This window comes from Myodes glareolus, chromosome X (genome assembly GCF_982192425.1).
Source record: "Myodes glareolus chromosome X, mMyoGla1.1, whole genome shotgun sequence".
NCBI lineage: Eukaryota > Metazoa > Chordata > Mammalia > Rodentia > Cricetidae > Myodes > Myodes glareolus.
In genome coordinates, this window is record NC_142053.1 from 74,834,482 (window position 1) to 74,855,040 (window position 20,559).

The window sequence follows — 20,559 nt, forward strand, 5'->3', positions numbered from 1 at the left end:
TCAGTTTGATTATTTCCAGTCTTTTACTTCTCCTGGGTGAGTCTGCTTTTTTTTTTTTTTTTCTAGAGCTTTCGGCTGTGCTGTTAAGTCTCTAATGTGAGATTTCTTCTTCTTCTTCTTTTTTTTTTAAATGTAGGCACTTAGTGCTATGAACTTTCCTCTTAGCACTGCTTTCATAGTGTCCCATAGGTTTGGGTATGTTTTGTCTTTATTTTCATTGAATTCAAGAAAGACTTTAATTTCTTTCTTTATTTCTTCCCTGACCAAGGGCTAGTTCAGTAGTTAACTGTTCAGTTTCCATGAGTTTGTAGGCTTTCTGGGGGTAGAATTGTTGTTAAATTCTAACTCTATCCATGGTGATCCGATAAGACACAGGTGGTTACTAAAATTTTTTTGTATCTGAGGAAGTTTGCTTTGTTACCGAGTATGTGATCAATTTTTGAGAAGGTTCCATGAGATACTGAGAAGAAGGTATATTCTTTCCTATTTGGGTGGAATGTTCTATAGATGTCTGTTAAGTCCATTTGATTCATTACCTCCATTAGTTCTCTTATTTCTCTGTTAGGTTTCTGTCTGGTTGACCTGTCCATTGGTGAGAGAGGAGTGTTGAAGTCTCCTACTATTACTGTGTGGGGTTTGATGTGTTCTTTGAGGTCAAGTAATGTTTCTTTTACATATGTGGGTGATTTTATATTAGTGGCATAGATATTCAGGAATGAGACTTCATCCTGATGAATTGTTCCTGTTATGAGTATAAAGTATCCATCTCCATCTCTTCTGATTGATTTTAATTTGAAGTCAGTTTTGTTAGATATTAGTATAGCCACACCTGCTTCTTAGGTCTGTTTGATCTTTTCCCAACCCTTTACTCTGAGTAAATGTCTGTCTTTGTGGTTGAGGTGTTTCTTGTAAGCTGCAGAATGTTGGATCCTGCTTTCACATTCATTCTCTTAACCTGTGCCTTTTTATAGGTGAATTGAGACCATTGGTATTAAGTGATCTTAATGACAAATGGTTGTTAACTACGGTTATTATTATTATTATTATTTTGGTGGTAGAGTTTGTGTGTTTCCCTTCTTTGGGTTGTGCTTGTAGAGGGTTATTAGATGTCTAAGTTATTGTGGATGTTGTTGGGGTCTTTAGGTTGTGATTTTTCTTCATTACTTTCTGTAAAGCTGGGTTTATGGCTGCGTATTGTTTAAATTTGTTTTTATCCTGGAATACCTTGTTTTCTCCATTGATGGTGAAAGAAAGCTTGGCTGGGTATAGTAGTCTGGGCTTGCATCCATGGTCTCTTAGGTTCTGCAGCACATCTTCTGGCTTTCATGGTTTCCATAGAGAAGTCAGGTGTAATTCTGATAGATTTATCTTTATATGTTATTTGACTTTTCCTTTTCCTCTCTTAATATTCTTTCTTTATTCTGTATGTTTTGATGATTATATGGCGAGGGGATTTTTTTTTTTTTGATCCAGTCACCCAGGATAGCCAAAACAATCCTAAACAATAAAGGAACTTCCGGAGGAACTACCAACCCTGACTTCAAACTCTATAACAGAGCTACAGTAATGAAAACAGCTTGGTATTGGCATAAAAACAGAGATGTTGACCAATGGAATCGAATCGAAGACTCGGGTATTAACCCACAAACCTATGAACACCTGATTTTCGACAAGTCAGCTAAAAGTATACAATGGAAGAAAGAAAGAATCTTCCACAAATGGTGCTGGCATTGTTATGAAATTGCCTATTAGTTCCTCTTGGATAACCTTAATTTTTATTGCATTAAAAACATCTATCCAATTTCACTTGTTTTCTTCTTTAACTTTTCTCCTCATCTTCCCTCCTAGATCTCATCTCCCAAAGCATAATCTACTATTTTAGTCAATACTGCGTTTCTTCTTCTGGTTTGATTGTTTGTTCTGAAAATAATTTTTTCTTTAATATTTTTCTCATATTTGGTCACTTAAATTCTCAGAGTGTTCTATTTCTCATTTATACTAGATTATTTTTTTTGTGTCTTATGTTACTTTTGCAGGGTCAATTTCCCTGTTAAATGGCTGACTATAGTTTTCATTTGTCTGGGACCCTATGTTTTGCATTGTACAAAAATGTTACTTGGGTCTTTTTTCCTTCTTTTTTAATGATCTCATTTTATGATTAATTTATATTTTTATTTATGTTTTTCTCATTCAATTCATTTTTATTCTATCCTTTCCCCTCCCCCAACTCTCCCATATCCTTCCTTCCTCCTACTTTTGCAACGATTTTATGTAAAAATATTGAGGATAATTTTTCTGTGAAATTTGTTTTTCTGAACATTTATAGTATATGTGTTTAAGGATATATTTATTAATTTCCCATTCCTCATCCCCTGTTTGAGGATTTTGGTTTTATAACGTTCAAAATTATATTAGCTTACTTTCTGAGATAGTGTGACTGTTTACTCTGTAGTCACTTTTTTGTTTGTTGGTTGGTTTTTCGAGACAGGATTTCTCTGTGTGTCCTTGATTGTCCTGGAACTCACTTTTTAGACCGTGTTGTCCTCAAACTCATGATCCACCTGCCACTTCCTTCCAAGTGCTGATATTAAAGGTGTGCACCACCACCACCTGGCTCCTTAGTCACTTTTATCTGGGACTTATTTTTCCTTTATTTTATCCAGTTATAATTAGGTTCTGTTCCTACCATCTTTTCTTTGAAATTGAGGCCTCTGGCAGAAGGAACTCCTAGTTATCCAGTGTCAAGATTTCACAGGAGGGGCGGAAATGGAAACTTTTATAATTTAATAAAATTACTTTAAAAAAAAGATTTCACAGGAGCTTAACCTACTCTGCTGACTGAGATATCACTGTTGACTTTTGTACTCACTTGCTGTTGGAATGGGAAATCACGCCTTTCAGTGGTTGTCCTCAGTTTGGCACACTGTGCTGTCCCATAAACACCTATGAGTCATTTTGGTATTTTCCTGGTTCACAATTTTCAGATGTCCTGAAGCTTAATTTTGCTTTCCCATAAACCAATAGGGTCTCCATTCAAGCCTTAAACGTATTGGCGTGTTACCCTCTACTACTAGTCTTACTTGTAGGTATTGTCTATGGGGGTTTTAGTTTTTCCTGAGTTATCTGTTATTATGGTAACTTTTAGCCAGATTCAAGAAAATATGCTGCCACTTCACTCTTTTCAATATCTTCTCATGGGGCTAGAGTTTGTGATATTTGTTATTTTTGCATTAAAATGTCATGACACTTTCTTCACTATTTCTCTTAAAAATTGTTTCTGTCTTTTGTCTTCTCAAATCTAAGATTCCTGAGTGGAGTTGCCAGTCTCCTCCTTACTAATATATATCCTTATAGCAACCCTAGACTCCTTTCTTTAACGTATATTCTATATCATAATAACCTACAAACTCCATTGTTTTTTAAAATCATTTTTCCTTTGTGACAGAAGAGTCTTGCTCACTGATACATTCTCACTGATTTTTGCTTATAATACTACTTAGAAGTTAATAATCAGATTCTTTATGTAGGAAACAAAAGGCACTTCATATTATCTTACATACTTAATTCTATTTCAAGGATTCTACAGTAGAGTGATAGGAAATCATATACCATTTACTACATATTTAATATGCATGAGCTAATGTACATGACCTCTCACATAATCCTAGCACATGAAACTGAAGCTGGCAAAATTTCAGTACTGCTCAATTTTCATAACTAGTGGTTGGCAATGGTAGAATTATATAGTTACTCATTCACAAATTTATTCTGCTTCATTCATACATTTTAAACAGGTACTATCCCATTTATCACAATTACTCCAACGTATCTGCAAACACTGATAAAGATATACCTCTATCATTACATGTTTTACTCAAAATTGCTTTTCTATTTGAAGTCCTTTTTTGTTGCCATATGAATTTTAGGATTTTTATTTGCTTCTGCAAAAAATGTCATTAACATTTTTATTAGTATTACACTGACTCTGTAGATCTCCCAGTATTATAGTAGTTAGAGAATATAAATTCTGCCAATCTAGAAATATGGAAAGTCTTGCCATTTTCTGCTGTTTTCTTCAATAGCTTTGGTGTTTTAAAGTTTTCAATGTAAAAGTCTTCCATTTCTTTGGTTAGGTGTATTACTAAGTAATTTTTGAGGTTATTGCAAATGGGATTGGTTACTTGATCTTGTTTGAAGTATGTTTGTTATTCGTTTGCAAAAATTCTCAAAAGCCATTGATATTTTTGTTGATTTAATGTCCTGTTACATTTATTAAAATGTTTTATGAGCTCTGAGATTATTTTCAAGTGAATTCCTTGGGTTCTTCGAATTAAAGGATCATGTCATCTGAAAACAACAATAATTTGATTTATTTTCCTACTTTTGTCACTTTAGCTCCTTCTTTGGCCTGATCACTCTGGACAAGACCTCAGGCTGTATGTTACACAATAGCTTTTCTGATTTTAGAGGAAATGCTTTCATTTTCTTCTCATTTAATGTAATGTTGGCTAAATGTTTGTCAGAAAAGCCTTTATTATGATGAGGCATATTCCTTTTAGGTCTATCTTTTTCGGTGTTTTCTAACAAAGGATATTGAACTTTGTCAGAGCACTTTTCTACATCTGTCTGTTGAGAAAATCCCATGTTTTCTATCTTTGAGTCTATTTAGCTGTCATGCTATCCTTTTTGATTAGCATAAACTGAACTGTACTCGAATACCAACTTGACCATGGTGACTGATCTTCCTAACACATTGCTGAATTCATTTTAGAAGTATGTATGGAGAAGTTTTATATCTGTGTTCATCAGATAAATTAGTCTACAGTTTATTTTCTTCATTGTCATTTTCTAATTTTAACATTATAATAATACTAGCTATATAGAATAAGTTTTGCAGTCTATATTCTCTTTCTATTTTGTAGCATATTTATGGAGGATTATAACTAGTTCTATTTAATTGGTAATCCTTTCTGATGTTTTTTAATAGTGTTTATTGAGTATTCCATTATCAAAATTTCAGGACATTTTTTTTTCAGAATTTCAACTTTGCCAAGTAACTTTCAACACATGCTGCTGAACTTACCATCATGTTCCAGACTTTCTTATTTATTCATTGAACTGATTTCCTGACTTTATTTGCTTGCTTGAATCTTCTTTGAGGTCACAGTTAGGATTTCATATTCTTTGTCTGGCATTGTACCTCTTTCAGCATCTCTGGCTGTAGTCACTGAGTAAGAATGAGCTCTTAGATCAGTCATATTGACTTACTTTTTTGGGGTATCTCGCATATTTCCACACCGTGATTTTTCATTTGTTGATATTAAAATTTTCCTTTTCCCACTTTATTTATTTATTTATTTTCCCATACATCTTCTTAGTGAATAGAGTTATCTTGGGTTTGGGCTCCCCACTACTATTTGCATGAGATAAAAGAAACAACAGTGATCAATCGATGAGTTTATAACAAACACGTATTTAAATGAAAAAATAACAATTAGATAGTTCATATACATGCCAGTAGACTTAGTAAAAATGCAGCTAGGATGGACTGGGAGTGATGGAGCATGTGATCAAACTGGACTCTCTGAATGTGGCTGTCAGTGAAGGCTGACTGAGAAGCCAAGGACAATGGCACTGGGTTTTGATTCTACTGCATGGACTGGCTTTGTGGGAGCTGGGTTTGTCTGGATGCTCACCTTTATACACCTGGATGGAGCGGGGAGGACCTTGGACTTCCCACAGGGCAGGGAACTCTGACTGCTCTTAGGACTGGAGAGGGAGGGGAAAAAAGGGGAGGGGGAGGGAAAATGGAGGTGGAGAGGAGGTAGAAATTTTTAATAAATAAATAAATTTTTAAAAAATGCAGCTAGGATAGTAATATGAGAAATTAGGAGTTTAAAAATTATTAAGGCCTAAGTTATTAATAGTTAAGAAACAAAAAGAAAGAGAATGAGATAACAAAAATAAGATAGAAGAAAAAAAGTAATGAGAAGAAAAGTGCATGGGAGGACGGTAGAAGAGTTGATGATGGTAAAGAATACAGTAACGTAAGTGTAGGGAAAACAAAGACATCACACAGTCAAAACAGTAGAAAAACTAATGCCCAAAGAACAAAAACATTCTATAGAAATTATTTAAAAATTGAAAAATAATTAACTAGTCAAGTTCCCTTCTCATGTAAGTGTGTGGCTTTCATCCCCGCTCAGGGGTATTGTCTTTTGCAGCTTATTCTGTGGATGGGACCGAAGCCACTTATTTCTCTGGAATTCAAACAGGTTAAACCAGAATGGACTGTTTACAATGGGAGCTCAGTCTACCTTTCCTGGTGGGTTAAATCCCATTGTTCCCTAATTGCCGAGCACAAATGTAGTCAGAATAAGGACTATGACTCTGACTCTCCCTGTGTGGCAGAGTCCGCTAAGTTCCCTCTTTGGTATTGACTTCATCACCTTAATGGGCTTGTGGAGCTCTGGGAGAGAGAAGTTCCTTTCTGGCTTAACTCTGCTTTGTGGTTCACATTCTCCACTCAAGTCTATTTGTTTGCATTCTATTTTGTCCCCTAGGACTATGCAGTTCCTCAAGGTGGTGCTCACTCAATCCATTGAGGATGAGAAACTTTGAAGTTGAAGATATAAAAATATGAGGTCCTCTGATGTTGCTAGCTAAGAGACTTATTCATAAAATCTCTCCCAGAATGCTTTCCCCTCACCAAACTGGTTAGCAAGCTAAAGCAAAACAGTATTTGCCTATTGGGCAGTATACAGGAATTCCATCTAAAAACTTCATTCTGGCAGTGTCAGCCAGTGAATCTGTAGATTTATTTTTTTTTTCTTGCAAGCCTTATACAGTAGTGGTTCTCCCTTTTCCCAGAGATTTGTCCAGTAATTTGTGTTCCAGTACTTTGGTTGTTTTTTTTAAAAAAAATAAATCTAATATGTCAGTATTTCAGGATTTAACCTGTTTACTGTTGTTGCCCTTTAACTCTGCAAGCAACTCACCTCTCACTAAAAACCCACATGCAATGATCTGTTTCAGATGTTTGGAGGCAGGGAAGGTTCTGGTGTCTCTGATGTCCCATCAAGCTGTTACTTTCCACAGCCCATCTTTTAACAGTGTGACACAGGGCAATCAAGCATGAAATACTTACAGCTGAAAAATGTGGCATACACATATAGAACAAACCTGTGTCCTGCAGAATCATTTGCAATCTCCTGGTCATGTGTAAAAGAATTCTGCTACTTTTCTTTGGATAGTGATTAGGTTATGTTTCTGTATCAAACTGTGGAGAACTGACATCTAACAGTGTTGAATTTTCTAATTTCAGTATGTGGGATCCTACTAGATTTAGGACTTTACATCCTAGAAGGCTTCTAAATTTTTAAGTGTATACCCATTTCGTCTTATTGATCTCACACTATTCCATTTTTTTAATACTATATATCACACTTTAAAGTTTTATTTTGGATTATTAATTATTAGTTCACAAAACAATTTTTTAATGATATTGAGTTTTGATTCCTTTATAAGCTCAAATTTTAAAAACATGTATTTATTCTTTGGAGAGTCTAAGGAATGTCACTGGCCAACAACTCCAAAAGAAGCAAACCATTTCTGTCAGTTGGTTTTTTACATGTTAGACTCTGGAATCTACTAGGGGCACTGATGCCACATTATAAGGTGGCTCCATTTGAACTATATAAACACATACACACGCGCGCGCACACACACACACACACACGTTTCTCCAATAATAGATTTCCATACAACCATGCATGCCCATCACCTGGTGACTGAATAATGAAAATGTAGTATATTTGCACAATGGACTGTTTTCAAAAGGTCTTTAGTGTTATTTATCCGTCCTCAACTCCTACTTCCTCCTCCACCCTTCACTCTGCTCCTCAGCCCCATTTGTATACTTCCTATCCTATTATTCCCTTTGAATTCTTTAGTACAAGTGCACTCTGTCTCCTCTCCTTTGAAAGCCCTTTCCATGGCCCCTTAGGAACTTCCTGACATCTACGGTAATTCTAAATAAAACACAAATATCTGAAAATTCAAGCTAACACCTACAAACGAGAGAAAAAGTGGTATTCATCTTTCTGGATCCGAGTTACCTCTTTCAGAATGGTTATTTCCAGTTCCATCCATTTACCTGAGAAATTCATTTTTCTTAATAGTTAAATAATAGTCCATTGTGCAAATATACAATATTTGCATTATCGATTCATCAGGTGATTGGCATGCAGGCTGATTTCCTTTCCTGGCTATTGTCAATAGAGCATCAATGAACATGGATGAGCAACCATATCTAGAGTAATATTCAGAGTCCTTTGGGTATATACCTAAGAGTGATGTCACTGAATAATGTAGCAGATCTTGTTTAAATTTTTGAGGAACATCCACCCTGATTTCCATAGTGACTGCATCAGTCTTCATACTCACCAACAGTTGTTGCTCTTGATTGCCCTCCAGACTTGGCCAAGAATACGCTATAGCTGAAGGCAAAACATACTTGAGTAATATAACTTGAAGAAATCAAGCTGGTGTAGGAAGTCAGGCTGAGAAGCAAGTCAGTAAACAGTTCTCTTCTTCTATTGCTTCTGTGTCTATTCCTCATTCTAGGTTACTGCCTAGAACTCTTGCCATTACATTCTCTGATGTTGGACTGTGCTATGGAACTGTAAGACAAAATAAACCCTTTCCTTCATAAGCTGCTACTGATTGTGATGCTTTATCACAGCAATAGAAACCAAACTAAGGCAATATCATTCCCTTCCTCCCAAGGCTTACGGCTAATTGTGGTGTGGGAGTTGAAAGAATGTAGAGGACGCTAAGAAAACAGTATCTTTTGGCACATCAAGGTAGCTTCACGTTTGAATTTACAAATATTCCAGAGGCATGCGCAAGACCTATGCAAGCTCAAACCAGACCAAATTCCATCATAGAGATGCGAGTTGTTCACAAAATTCCACCACTAGACATAGAGTTAATCACAATTGTTATCTGCTTGGAGGAAAAACCATTTTCTGTAAGAATGTAGCCCTGGTAGGTTGACCATGCTCTAGAGCAGCAGTACTCAACCTATGGAGTCACAACCCTGTGGGGGTCAAACGACCCGTTCATAGGGGTCACATATCAGATATGCTACATGCCAGATATTTACATTATGATTTATAACAGTAGCAAAATAAAGTTATAAAGTATCAATGAAAATAATTTAATGGTTGGGGTCACTACAACATGACAAACTGTATTAAAGAGCTGCAGCATTAGGAAGGCTGAGAACCACTGCTCTAGCGAAGGCCACACATTCACAAATATTTGGGCAGCATACATTAGTTTTGATAGATTTTTTAAAAAAATACATGAGGTTTGATGGGTAAGGGAAGTAGTTGGATCTGGAGAGAGTTGGGTGATGGGGTGAACACGATTGAAAAACAACATACAAAACCGTCAAAGAAGTAACAAAAACTTTTAAGATTTATTTTTATGGCTATTGGTGTTTTGCCTGCATGCATGGTTGTGCACCACGTGTGTCTGATGCCTGCAGAGCTCAGAAGAAAGCATTATCTCCCTCAGTAGAATCTAGTAGTACTCTATGTTAACATAATCCAGGTTTTTTTTCTTTTTGGTTAGAAGGCTTTTAATTCCTACATCTATTTCACTAGGGATTGTAGGTCTGCTTAAATTGCTTATCTGACCCAGATTTAACTTCAGTAAGTAGTATGTGTTGAGGAATTTGTCCATTTCTTTTAGATTTTTAAATTTTTTTTTTCATTTTAGTGGAATACAAGTTTTAAAGTTGATTCTTAGGATTCTCTGAATTTCCTAAGTGTCTGTTGTTATGTCCCCCATTTCATTCCTAATTTTATTACTTTGGGTCTTCTCTGTCCACTTTTAGTTAAGTTTGGTAAGGGTTTACTAATCTTACTAATTTTTCTTGAATAACCAAATCTTTGTTTTATTAATTCTTCGCATTGCTGTCTCTGTTTCATTTCCTGACTTCAGTCCCGAGTGGGATTAGTTCTTGCTATCTACTCCTTTGGCTGCCATTTCCCCCTTTTTGTTTTACAGCTGTTGGGTGTGCTGTTAGGTTGTTAGTATGAGATCTCTCCAATATTTTTATGTAGGCACTTAGAACAGCTTTCTTTGCGTCCCGTAAGTTTGGGTATGTTGTGTAATTCATTTTTATTCAATTCTAGAAAGTCTTTAATTTCTTTCTTAATTTCTGTATTGAACAATTTTTCATTCAGTGGAGAGGAGAGTTCTTCAGTTTTCATGAGTGTGTAAGCCTCCTGTTTCTGCTGTTGTTGATAGCCAGCTTTAATTCAGGATGGTCAGATAGGATGCAGAGGGCTGTTTCAATTTTCTTCTATCTGTTAAGACTTGCTTTTTGTGTCCAAGTATGTGTTCACTTTTGGAGAAATTTCCATGAGGTGCTGAGAAGAAGGTAAAACCTTTTGTGTTTGGATGAAATGTTTTTTTTTTTTTTAAAAAATCTGTTAGTTTCATTTGGTTTGTGACTCAGCTGCAACATTTCTCGGTCTACACGACTTGTCTATTGGTGAAAGTGGGTATTGGAGATTCCCACGATGAGTGTGTGAGGCTCAATATATGATTTCAGCTGGAGTAGTGTTTCTTTTATGCCTGATGGAGTTGGGGGACTGTGGTAAAGTGGTGAGTGGGGGGAAGGAAGTTTGGAGGGAAATATCCACTTGATTCTCTGGATGGGGCAGTAGGCAAGGGGAAGCTGTAGCAGCTGCTACAAAGCTTGGGACGAGAATGGGGACTGGATTTGGAGCAGAGGAGGAAGAGGTAAAGATCTGGAGCTAGTCTACCTGCTTCCCTTGCCAGAGTCCTGCCAGAGGTTTCATAAAAAGATTTTCTGTTGATAATTATGTGCATGTGTGGGCTTCTGTGCATGGGTGTGTGCACATGCGTGCGGGTGCCAGCAGAAGCCAGAGACATCAAATGCCTGGAGCTGGGAAGGCTGTTGTGAGTTCCATAACACAAATGCTTAGGACTGAACTCAGGTCCTCTTCAAGAGCAGAATGTGCTCTTAGCCAGTCTTGAGCCCTATGTCACAGCTCTTTCACAATATCTACAAAGTATTAACAAAACAAGCAGCTTTGAATTAGTTATTGTATAAACGAAGTGTAGTATATCTACATAGAAGAGTATATAAAGCCATAAGATAATGAAGTGCTGATATATATTAAATGTGTATGAAACGATTGAATTTTACTACATGTAAAAGCCATATTTAAAATTCCGTATATTCTATGATTCCATTTCACATGAAGTATTCAATTAAGATAAATCTTCAGAACTAGAAAGTTCATTAGGGGTCAGTAAGCCTGGAAGAATGTGGGTAAAGTAGAGAATGTTTGCTCATAGGCATGGCCTTCCCATTTGTTTGCTTGTTTTATTTATTTATTTTAGTTTTTTGATACAGTATTTCACTGCGTAGCCCTGTAGACCAGGGCTCACTCTGTAGACCAGGCTGGCTTCAAACTCAGAGATCCACTTGTCTCTGTCTCCTGAGTGCTCAGATTAAAGGCGTGCGCCACCACTGCCCAGCTGGGTCTCCCTTTTATGACGAAAAAATTTTCTAAAGATGATAGTGGTTATTGTTATCCAGTTATGTTCATATACTGAAAACCATTAATCTCTATAGTTTAAATTGGCAAGGTACATAATGCCCAAATTACAAGTCAGCTGGGCATGATGACACTCACTTGTATCCCAAGCACTGAGGAAGCTAAACACATGAGTTCAAGAACAGTTTGAACTACACAGTGAGACTCTGTCTCAAAGCAAAATAAAAGTAATAATAAGTAAATACAAGACAAATTACATCTCAATAAGCCTTTTTTAAAATGACAGAATAATAGATATTGGTAGAATGCCAGAACTCATCACCACTACACCTACACTATATGAAAAAAGTCCTTCAGATATATGAAAGCTAATAAAGTCGAAATAGTGCCAGAAATGGGAAATACACATATGTTATGGTTTTTAGTTATTCAAGTCTTATAGGAGCCAGAGAGGTCAAGGATACCGTGAGAACACAACCCACAGAATTAACTAACCAGGCTCACAGGGTGTCATAGAGACTGAAGCAACAAACACGGGTCCTATATAGGATGGACCATGTATGGGTCTCACCTAGGTCCTCTGCATGTGTTATGGTTGTGTAGTTGGTGTTCTTGTGAGACTTCTAACAGTGGGAGTAAGTGGGGGGATCTCTGACCCTTTACCTCCTACAGTGTTGCCTCATCCAGTCTTGATATGAGGGTTTGTGCCTTGTCTTATTGCAATTTATTATGCCATGTTTTGTTGATGTCTCTGGATGGCGGGCTTTTTTTTTAAGGCAAATGGAGGAGGAGTGCATCATGGGGAGAGAGGAGATGGGGAAAGAGACTGGCAAGAGTGGAGGGAGAGAAAACTGTGGGCATGATGTAATGTATGAGAGAAGAATAAAAAAATTAAAAACAGTTTTATCTATAACTAAAAATAATAATATAAAATAATTTAATATATGAAAATATATAATTTACAAAATATAAGTAAATATACTTATATGTAAATATCACATTTGCAATGATAAAGTATTCAAAAGGCAAAAAATAAGAAATAGGATGTATAGTTGTATTTTTTGTATAAAATAATGCAACACCTGAAGATAGACAGTGGTAAGTTCATGATGTATACAGTGAACCCCACAACCAAGAAAATAATGAAACAAAGCATTACAACCAATATTACAATAAAATGATAAAATCAAGTCATATAATGGTTAACACAATTATATGTTATTGAATGAGAACAATTGAAATAGCCTCAAAGTCTTTGGCATCATTCATGAGTAGAAGAGTTAACTTTGTTCTATTCTGAGCCACAACTGAATTTTTAATGTGGTCTGGTCTGCTGATGTATTTTGTCAAAGGTTCATAACAATTTCAGACCCTAAATTGGAGACAATTATTGCCTCTGCAGAATTCATCCCTGCTAAAGACAATTCAACATAAAAACGAGACTAGTGACTCATTAGTATGGTATTTCTACATAGGTACAACATGTTACAATGTGAACTACAGTCTCAATTATAAGCCAGAACACACAGTTATTCTTCTATCAATTACTTTCCTTTTTCCCTAAAATGTTGCCAAGAAGGGATTTGCTTGTAATTTTTTCTCAGACATGGAAAAGACTGTAAGACTCCATGCCAAAAGGCATCTGCACAGTTATAGTCGGCTTCTGATTATGTGTTTAGATTGGAAGAAAAGATGTAAAATGAAAATGTGTTTGTATGAAGAATGAAACTTGTGGGAATTCTCTAAACAGATTTGACTGTGATTTCCTTACTTTGATCACCTTGTTTATGTTAAACTCAGAACACTCTTGTTGATGTGTAAAAATTGAGCACATTGAAGGACAAAGAAAGCTCAACATTTTTAAAGAAAAGATTTATTTTTATTTTTCCTGCATGTATGTCTATTCACTGTGTGTGTGTGAGTGTGTGTGTGTGTATGTGTGTGTGTGTGTGTGTATGTGTGTGTGTGTTGCCTGAAAAAGCCAGAAGAGTACACGATATCCCCTGGAACTGGAGTTACAGACACTTGTGAGCCACCATGTGGGTGCCGGCAACCCAGTCCTGGTCTTGAGCGAGAGCACTTAACCACCGAGCCATTTCCTCATCCTCAAGATTCACTATTTTTTTGAGGAAAAATATTAATTTCATCATCCTTTCAGTTCAGTAATTCTAATCCAGTTTAAAAATCTTGGTTATTATAATAATATGATTATTTCCCACCTAACAAGTTCTAGTATCTGTTGTGAGTTTCACCATTGTTAGTGAATATCTTTTTTCCTTATGATTATTATAATTTAAGACAGCTTCCTCTGAGCTCATAATTTGTAGAAGGAGCAGCGGGCTGCGTTCCCACCGCCCGACTCCCGGCTAGTTTACATGCAAAATAATTACACAGAAATTGTATTCATTTAAACACTGCCTGGCCCATTATCTGTAGCATCTTATTGGCTAACTCTCTCATATTGATTCAACCCATTTCTAATAATCTGTATCTCACCACGAGGTCGTGGTTTACTGGGAAAGATTCAACATGTCTGACCTGGCAGCTTCATGACGGACAGCTCTCTGACTCTGCCTGACTCTGCTTCTTTCTCCCAGAATTCAGTTCTGTCTTCCCTGCCTATCTATGTTCTGACCTATCAGGCCAGGCAGTTTTCTTTATTAATTAACCAATGAAAGCAACAGATAGATAGACAACTCTCCTACATCAATAATTCTCCTGCCTCAGCCTAAGTGCTAGGATTACTGGTGCACATGACCACGTTCAGCTGTTTTTTCCTTTATGTGTGTGTGAGAGGGAGTATGTGTGGTTTATGCATGTGTGGTACACTCATGTTAGTGTTTGGATATATGCACCCATGTGTGCCCACCGAGAGTTCAGAATGGGTCATCATGTATCCTCCTCCACTGACCTCCCCTGTATTGCCCTGAGACACACTGAACTGTAAGCTTGTCATTAGGGCTGTGATGGCTGTCCAGTGAGCTCTCAGGATTTACTTGTCCAGTTCTGGGGTTACAGGTATATGAAACTATGCTGGACTGTTAACATATGTGTTGGGGTTTTACATAGGTTGTCATACTTGCAGAACAAGCACTCTTAATAATTGAACTATTGAGCGGTCATATGCCTCATTCTTAAAATCCAGTAGTAGTGTTTTAGAGTACGAGTTTATTATGCCTGATTGTGATTCTTTTCAGTGACCCTGGCCGAGGCTTCCTTAAGAGTACTGGTAATCTGGACTTTGTTTTTCAGCTAGCATCTCATGGCAGACAATTAAGGAAGGCCACAGTGTGGCAAAGGACGCATGTCTGCCAGTTAGTGTTCATAAAATGAATCAATTTATTGTTTGTCACTCACATTTTTAGCACCAGTGGTATTTGTTTTTTGTTTCCTCATAATAAAATTCTGACAGTTTCAAATTGCACATATTAATGATCTCACAGTTTCCATACACGAGGAATCCAAGCATGGTTCCCTAAGTCCTCCAGTCAAAGTCTCCCAAGGCTGCAGTCAAGGCATTGCATAGGCTTCATTCTTACCAAACACTTTGAAATATACACCTACGTTCTTCTTGAAGAATTGCAAGCAAGTTCTCATGCCCATCAAAGGCCCTTAGTTTCACTTTAAATGGTATTTACTTGATTTCATCAAAGTGTGTTGAGAATAATCTGTTAACTCAAAATCAACTGATTGGGACTTTAGCCCTATCTGCAAAATCTCTTAAACTTTACCATATTCTGTTGATTGAAACACATTATAGACTCATTCTACATTCAATGCAAGCAATTATAAAATATGACACATTAAAATTTATCTTTTTAATTTTGGTTTTTAAGACAGGGTTTTTCTGTGTACTTCTGGTTGTCCTAGGTAGAACTCACTCTGTAGACCAGACTGCCCTCGAACTCAGAGACAAGAAATGGCAAATTTGTCAAGTAAGCCAACTCTGAATGTCAATTATGTATTTGGTATGATGGGTGTGGTTCATTATGACTTTTTAGTGGAATGCATATAATATTCCATGTTATTCTGATGACATAATTTACATGTAAGGTGTAATAAGATATTGGAAGAACTATCTTCATATCTTATATTTTTGCCTTTAACAAAGCACCTAGAATTCAGCAAGACTTCAGAAGTTATTATAAATCTTGATTATGTTTTTGAAAAATAATTGAGTTATTAAAAATTAAGAATTTTCTTTCCTACTTTCAAAACATAAACAGACGAGGAACAGAATGTATTCCTGCTTCCTCTTCTTTTACTAACTTCCATTTTACAAAGCTCAAATTAAATTATTGTTAAAGCATGCATAAACCAACCCTGGCACCCTCTACTTCATCTTCACTTACTGGAATAAAACATGTTAGGAAAAGATTTTCCTCAACATAAAAATATCCAATAAAAATTTAATGAAATAATACACATGAATTAACTGTCAAAGCTTGTCATTCTAATTGCTGTTGATATTATTATTGTTATTGCGTCTGTAAAACTAATCAACATTTTTACATGTAAAAATATAAAATGTCATGGTATGTTAGAATTCTTCATTTAAAATTAGTTCATTATAAATTTAGCATGTAAATATAAACCTTTGACACTATACAGTCATCTCACATTTTCAAATCAATAAACTTCAAAAAGATTAAAAATTAATGATATAATTTGAATGTATTTCATCACGAGAACTGCCAGTCAAATCATGTTGATTAAATGTTCTAATCTTTTAGAGTGAAAAATTACTAACTTTTTTGACTTGAACTAAAAAATAAAAATTAAAAACAAACAGCAGGAATGTGTCACTGTGACATAAATGGTTTCACTTTAATCAACCAAATAAGAAGTGAGAATATTGTACAAAAATGGTACAGATAGTTTTTGATCCACTCATTGCACTCTTGATCAGACTCATTCTGCACATGAGATGGTGTTTGTATAGGGTGTTTAAGTGACGGATTGTGTTTGAGTTTACTCATTCGTTTAAAATCTTTCCATTGTTTTAAAAAATAAATTTGAATATGTTTTAATGAAAGATTGAAATAAATAGCTCACCATCTAGAGTTTGTTAGGAACAAAGACTTTCAGCGGATTGTATATTTAGAAAAAATTAATGCTATCGTGGGCTGTACTAAAATAATTTTTAGAATTAAAATAAAGGAGCTGAGGGGTGGTGCATACATTCAATCCCAGCACTTGGGAGGCAGAGACAGGCAGATCTCTCTGTGTTCAAGATTGGTCTGGTCTACAGCATGAATTCCAGTACAGCCAGGACTATACAGAGAAACCATGTCTGGAAAAAACCAAACAAACAAGAATTAAAACAAAGAACACAACAATTTGGTTCTAATTTACAGTGATCAGACCTAAAGTTTTTTTCGTTTTTTTCGAGACAAGGTTTCTCTGTAGCTTTGGTGCCTGTCCTGGAACTAGCTCTTGTGGACCAGGCTGGCCTTAAACTCACAGAGATCCATCTGCCTCTGCTCACCAAGTTCTGGGATTAAGGTGTGAGCCACCACCACCCAACAGATTTAAATATTTTTATGTTCATTTGAGAGCATTACCCTTAAAATTGATTGTAAAACATTAGCAAATACTCACGGCAGAACATGGTGAAATGAGCTATAGTTGACTTCACAGTTCCTTACAATGTTCTCACACTAAGTCCATAGGAAATGTTTAACCAGGAAATCAAGATACCATTCATATAAATAGTCTACATCTCCCTGTTTCATCTTACTAGTCCTACCCATTTGCTGGTGTTATGTATGAAAGTCAACATAGTATAGAAAATCAGTAGAGTAAATCAGACAAGAAAAATATTAACAAATAAAAAGATTCAAGATAAAAAAACCAAGCTGGTTATTTGCAAACAATATAACCACATAAGAAAAAATCTAGACATCTACAGTTTTCTTCCAAATTGTACTGAAATTAGTTAGTTTATATATCACCCCCAAAGAAGATAACACATTTTAAAAGAAATTCTTCTTTCTTGAGACAGATCTTGCTATGTAGCTGAGACTGGTCTTGAAATTACAGAGATCCACCTGCTTCTGCCTCCCAAGTACTGGGATTTAAAGCAGGTGCCACCACATCCAGTTAAGAAACTTCTATTTTATTTATGTATATGTCTAGGTACATCTGCATGCATGTTGTAAATCTGCGTGACTGTGATTTTGTGTGTGTGTGTGTGTGTGTGTGTGTGTGTGTGTGTGTGTGTGTGTGTGTGTTGGGCGGCACCCATAGAGATCAGAATAGAGCAGTAGAACCCTTGGAGCTGGAGTTAGCCACAGAGTTACTTCTCCATCCCCCCAAGAAACTCATGATATCAGTGTACAAGAAGTAAAATACCTGGATATAATTTTTCTTTTATTTATTAGATAATGCAATTACAACAGTTTTTGTTTAAAATGTGGAATGTAACTAAACATAGTGTTCTTAAGAGATGATATACAAGTGTCTGAGAAACACTTAAAAATGTTCAACGTTGTAGTGATTTGAAAGAGATTGACCCCTATGGGCTCAAATGTAGTGGTTTAAATGAAAAATGGCCCTGTAAGTGGCCCTGTAAGTTGGTGTGGCCTTTTTGGAGTGGGTGAGGCTTTTCTGGAGGAAGTGTGTCTCAATCTCCTTCTGCTACCTGCAGATCGAGATGTAGAACTCACTTACCTCTTCAGCATCATGTCTGCCCGCATGCCTTCCTGCCAGTTAAATGTTTTCCTTTATATGAGTTGCAATGGTCATGGTGTCTCTTCACATCACTAAAACCCTAAGACACACATCTTTAGCCATTAGGGAAACACAAATTAAAATTACTTTGAGATTTCATCATACTATATAGCAGGCTTTCCTCTGACCATCAACCAGCTCCCAAATCATGACATGGAGATTTATTATTAATTATGAATGTTTGCCCTTAGTTCATACTTGTCCCAGTAGCTCTTATAACTTATTTTAACCTCTTTCTCTTCATCTACTTTTTATCTCAGGGATTTTTACCTTTCTTTCATTCTGTATGTCCTATTCTGTGTCTGTCTGTCTGGCCCCAGGTGTCTTTTTTCCTTTGTTCTATCCTCTTCTCAACTCCTCTCAAACCTGGATTCCTCCTCTTCTTTATTCTCTGTCTGCCAGGCCCATCTACCCCTGTAATCCACCATATAAACAAGCTGAAGGAAAAACCACATGTGACCATCTCATTAGATACTGAAAAAACATTCGACAAAATTCAACACCTGTTCTTGATAAAGTTCTTGAAAAGATCAGGGATACAAGAAATCTACCTAAGCATAATAAAGGCAATATACAGCAAGCCAACAGCCAACATCAAACTAAATGGAGGTAAACTCAAAGTGATCCCACTGAAATCGGAAATAAGAAAAGGCTGTCCACTCACTCCATGTCTATTCAATATAGTACCTGAAGTTCTAGGTAGAACAGCAAGACCACAAAAGGAGATCAAGAGAATGCAAATTGGAAAAGAAGAAAAACTTTCACTATTTACTGTTGATATGATGGCGTACATAAGTGACCCCAAAAATCCTACCAGGGAACTTGTATGAGCTGTATGAGATGAACTTTGAATCTTTGAAGAAAGAAATTGAAGAAGACATCAGATAATGGAAAGATCTCCCATGATCTTGGATAAATAGAATTAACATAGTAAAAATGGCAATCCTACCAAAAGCAATCTACAGATTCAATGCAATATCAATCAAAATCCCTGCAAAATTCTTCACAGACCTCAAAAGAACATTACTCAGCTTCATATAGAAAAACAAAAAACCCAGGATAGCTAAAACAATCCAATCCTGTATAATAAAAGAACTTCTGGATGTATCACCATCCTTGATTTCAAACTCTATTAAGGATGTACAGTAAATAAAACATCTTGATATTAGCATAAAAAGAAAGGAGAACGAATGGAATTGAATTGAAGATGTGGATATCAATCCACACACCTATGAACACCTGATTTTTGACAAAGAAGCTAAAAAATGAAAAAAAAGAAAGCATCTTTAACAAATGGTGCTGGCATAACTGGATGTTGGCATGCAGAATGCAAACAGATTCATATCTATTGCCATGCACAAAACTCATGTCCAAATGAATCAAAGACCTCAAGATAAGACCAACCACAATGAACCTCATAGGAGAGAAAGTGGGAAGTAGCCTTGAACATATTGACACAGGAGACCACTTCCTAAATATAACTCCAGGAGCACAGACACTGAGAGCAACAATTAATAAATGGGACCTCCTAAAATTGAGAAGCTTCTGTAAAGCAAAGGACACGGTCAAGAAGACAAAACAACAGCCTACAGAATGGGAAAAGTTCTTCACCAACCCCACATCTGACTGCAGAATGAACTCAAAAATATACAAAGAACTCAAGAAACTAGATATCAAAAGAACCAATAATCTAATAAAAATGGAGTACAGGCCTAAACAGAGAGCTATCAATATATGAATCTCAAATGGTCAAAAGGACCTTAGGAAATACCCAACATCACTAGCCATCAGAGAAATGCAAATCAAAATGACTCTGAGATACCATCTTACACCTATCAGAATGGCCATGATCAAAAACACTGAAGACAGCTTATGCTGGAGAGGATGTGGAGTAAGGGGTTCCATTGCTGGTGGGAGTGCAAAGTTGTACAGCTACTTTGGAAATCAATTTGGTGATCTCTCAGAAAATTAAAAATCAATCTATATCATGACCCAGCAATACCCCTTTTAGCCATATGCCCAAAGGATGCTCAATCATACTACAAGAACATTTTCAACTATGTTTATAGCAGCATTATTCGTCATAGCCAGAACCTGGAAACAACTAAGATGCCCCTCAGCCAAAGAACAGATAAGGAAAGTGTGGTACATTTACACAATGGAACACTACTCAGTGTTAAAAAAAATAATGACATCTTGAAATTTGCAGGCAAATGGACAGAAC